Source organism: Myotis brandtii, unplaced genomic scaffold (genome assembly GCF_000412655.1).
Source record: "Myotis brandtii unplaced genomic scaffold, ASM41265v1 scaffold102, whole genome shotgun sequence".
Classification (NCBI taxonomy): domain Eukaryota; kingdom Metazoa; phylum Chordata; class Mammalia; order Chiroptera; family Vespertilionidae; genus Myotis; species Myotis brandtii.
Window position 1 is genome coordinate 23,888 of NW_005353405.1, and position 4,302 is coordinate 28,189.

At 41.7% G+C, this 4,302-nt stretch overlaps 1 pseudogene; it reads right to left on the reverse strand.

The window, feature by feature from the left end:
- Positions 1–506: 506 nt before the first annotated feature.
- Positions 507–2,663, reverse strand: LOC102245449 (annotated as a pseudogene).
- Positions 2,664–4,302: the final 1,639 nt, after the last annotated feature.

Below are 4,302 nucleotides of genomic sequence, written 5' to 3' on the forward strand. Positions count from 1 at the left end.
TGAGAGTTGTGAATGTATACATCCATTTAAATAAATAACTTATATGAACTACAGATCTGGCATAGATATAAGATGTGAAAATCAAAATCAATGACTTGAACCTGTATGTTTCATTTGCTCACAAACTTGCTCACACTAATATTCTGCAAAAAAGGCAACTGCAGCAAAAGAAAAACTGCCCTTTTGCAAATAAGACTAAAAGCATCCCTCCAAAGAGGACAAAATAAACATGCATATATATGTATGAAGTCTTACCGTTCAACACAAACGTTATTTCTAGGAAAAAAATTTTAACTGCATACGTTAAAAAACAACAACCCACAATGTGCAATATCTTAAGCCATTAAAGCACCAAAATAAAAAATAAAAAGAAACACTAAAATCATTGTTTTTATGATGATTAACATACACAAATAAGAAATAGTGATCAAAACTCAGGAGTAAATACCTGGACTGAAACAATGTCCATTGCTTGGAGAATTTTTCTTCAATTTAAATGTCTCCTCTTATCTCTGAGGAGGCTCCATGGGTGGCAGTGGCTCTGTCTGAGCAGGCCCCCTCTGAACAGGCTCCTTCTGAGCAGGCTTGCTGCTTTTTCTACGTGATTTATTCTTCAGTTTTCTTCTTTGTACTCCCCCCCCCCCCCCCCACACACACACAGTATTTTGCTTTTCATTCTCCTCAACTTTGTTCTCAGATGTTGGTACTTGCTGACTATTTTGGGGTTTGCTTTCTGTCTTCTTTTTCTTTTTTTGTCACAAGTTCCTCATCATTAACAGGATCTTGCAAGGAATGGGCTTCAGCTTCTACCTTCCTTTTGCCTTTCTTGGTTTTACAGTTTTGTTTTGTTTTGTTTTGTTTTGCTTGTTGTTGTTGTTGTGTGTGTGTGTTTCTGAATTGGTTCCTGAATGCACATCCATCTCTCTAGTTTCCATTGCTGATTTCCGAGTTCTGGTAGTCACCTGGATTGAAGCATTCCTACAAGGCTTTTTCTCTTTTGAAGCATTCTTTTTTTTCCCTCCACTTTTACAGACTTCTCATTTTTCTTTCCAGCTACATCCCCCTTTATTTTTGTCTGCTCTGTTTCTGTTTTTTCATTGGTATTATTATTATCAGGCAAGTCAGCCTCTCACTTTTTCGTTTTCTTTAGTTTCACTTTTGAGACGTCTATTGTTTTATTAGGACAAGAGGGATGCTTAGGTTTGAAATGATACTGCAGATTACACTTCTTGGAAGCTGCATAACCGCATACAGGACAATTGAATTGCCGTGGATTAACATGTAGCTCCACATGTTTTGTGAAGTTGCTTCTCTCTGCTGTTTTATAGTCACAGTGTGGGCAGTTAAGAGGTTTAGGCCCCTTGTGAACCTGTCCTGCATGGCAAGTTACCTCATGTTGATTGGAGGCCACATAACTGCACTGATCACATTTACATGCCTTCTCACCCATCTAAATGATGCTCTAGTAAATATTTCCAGATGGTATTCATACCCCACTGAATGAGTACGCATATGTCTAGTTAGATGAGTCTTCTGAGAACTTGAGTAAGGGCAAAGTTCACATTTATATGGGCATTCTATCTACTGTGTAAGTTCTACCATGCTGAACATAATGTTTTTTTTCTGTCTGAAAAATAGTGGCATTTTCCACATGTGTATACTTTCCTTGGAAAATGGTTTCTTAAGTGTTTTCTCCAGTGATATTCGCTACTGTGGTGTACGTGCAAATGATGCACTTGTAGACTCGCTCATTTTCACCAGCTCTGGTGTGGTGTTTCAAGTGAGCAGTATAGTGACCATGTCAATTGTATTGCAGCCACAGTGGCCACAGCCGTCACAGCAAATGGGGCCTTCGGAGAAATCTCCCACTTCAGCAGTGGAAGAGCCAGAGTCCTGGCCTTTGCTTGGTTCTCTGCACTTTCTTCCACAAAAATCTTCTTGGCACTATGAACTCTGATGTGATGCACAAACTGTCTTCAGATTCTGCTTCATATTGGCATGGCTTACAACGAAAGGGTTTGGTCTTAAAGGTCCAGGTGTTTCAGGAGGAAGCTCTTTATTTGAGCTGTAAATTTCTGGGGCAGCTGATACCTCAAACACAGGCTGTAGTTCTGCAACACTGAGTTCCAAACTTTCCAGTTCCATGTTTTCCAGTCCATTGGGTTTGCCTTTTATTTCAGGAGACTCCTCAAGTCCTTCTCCATCACTATCTGGAAAGTTGTTATCCCCAACAGGCATCAATTCTGCATTTGCCTTCTTCACCAACTAGGTAATCACAGCAGCTGCCATTTACTTCCCCAGTTAAGGCCACATTTGCCAACATGATGAGCTGAGGAGCAGCCAATTCAGCTTTGGAGAGGTCATGCAAGTCATACATATCGTTAGGCAAGGTCATGCCATGTTACCACTGCCATTGCATAGCCCTCCTCCTTCAGAAGACTGCCCCAGTACCTGGGTGGCCATAACTGCATTTGGCCTTCCTCAGCCAGGAGGGGCTGGGGACCTGGCATCGCTGCTCCTTCTCCCACTACTTTTCTTTGTGGCAGGAGTTTCGGGGGAGGGGAGTGGGAGGGTGGAAAAGTTGGGCGCTGGGGACTTCAAGGCCCCCAAAGGCCCAGGAATTGGGCTGCAGAGTGCTCAGGCCACAGGCTCTCACCCTGCTGTCCTGGTGGCCATCACCGAGGTCTGGAGCCAGAGGCCACATGTGTATTTTCAAAATCTTTACTTATCTCACTAAAAACAAAACAGAAATAGTTATAAAAATCAAAAACAGAAAAAATATAACAACTGAGTTGGGGAGCAATGATAAAATAAAATTATTGATTGTTTACTCAGTACTAGGCATTTTGCACATTATTCCACTTAATCCCTGGGACAGTCTTACAAGACAGGGCGTATTAATTTTATTTTTTATGTAAGCAGAATGATTTTCAGAGATAGTAAGTGGCTTATTAATATTGCTCAGGTCCTGAGGTGTGTTAAATCCAGTTCACATGGCTTGGAACCTTGAGTTCCTTCATTAGCCTTTGGGTATTCTGTGGAACACATTCAGGGTATGATGTACTTTTTCCCTTCTCAGAAGATTCAGCATCATGTCTTTCTGGTTTTTCATCTTAAACCTAGAGGTCTGGCGCTCGAAATTCGTGCATGGGTATGGTCCCTAGGCCTGGCCTGTGGTCAGGGCCATCTTCCCCAGCTGCTGGCAACTGGCCCCACCCCCAGTTCCCCGTTCACCATTGGGCAATCAGAGCCTGCCGGCTGGGGGTAGGGACTATGAAGTGGTCAGTGTGTCTCATAGCTACTTGTTGAGCAGTCATTCTGGTTGTTCCACTGTTTGGTCGATTTGCATATTACTCTTTTATATATATAGATCAATCTGTCTAAAAGTGGCTTTTGTGAAAGGTAATTTAGCAAGATGTTTTGTTTATGGAAGGAAAAAAATCCCAATTATGCTATAAAGATGTACATCCTTGAGAACAAAAGTAGGCCGAGTAGTAGATTGGATGTTAATTGAGGCAGATGCCTGTGAGAATAATTTGAAGTAATCTGTGAACAATAAAACAAAGTGAGAACTCTTTCCCCTCCTCAAGCATCACCCACCTGTTATTCTCTTGCAGTTGTGAGAAGAGCAAAAACTCCATAAATAGAACTTTTTGCTCTGTCCAAAAATAGTCCTTCAGACCAAATAACTATTCAAATATGCCATATAGTAAATAATGTAGAAAATAATTACCTCATTTCATTGTCATTAAATTTTTACAGCATGCATCAAATATCCACAGCACAGTGGGTAAGAAGCCAGGAGTGAATACAGATGTAGTGTGAAAGCAAGATGAAAAAATGCACATTTTACATATAAATATGTATCCTATCTAATAAAAGAGAAACATGGTAATTAGCCGTACCTCCTCTACCCTTCCCATTGGCTAATCAGCATATCCTTATGCAAATTAACTGCCAGCCAAGATGGCGGCCGGAAGCCAGGCAGCTGACGCGAACAGGGAGGCTTGCTTGCTCCAGTGACGGAGGAAGCCAGGTTCCCTGCCTGCTGCTGCCGGCCTCTGAACTTGCAGTTTGAAACATTGTTACAAATATAGAAGCTAAACAAAACCCCAGAAACCTGCTTTAGTCAGCCAAACTTCAGCCAGCAGGATCGCAACATTGTTTCAAATACAGAAGGTAAACAAAGGCCAGAAACCTGCTTTCAGCAGTGGAGGCCTCATAGCTGGAGCCGAGCCTCAGAGCTAAAGCTGGCCCAGAATCAAAAAAAAAGAAAAAAAGGAGCGGTTGGGAGCTTCAGTC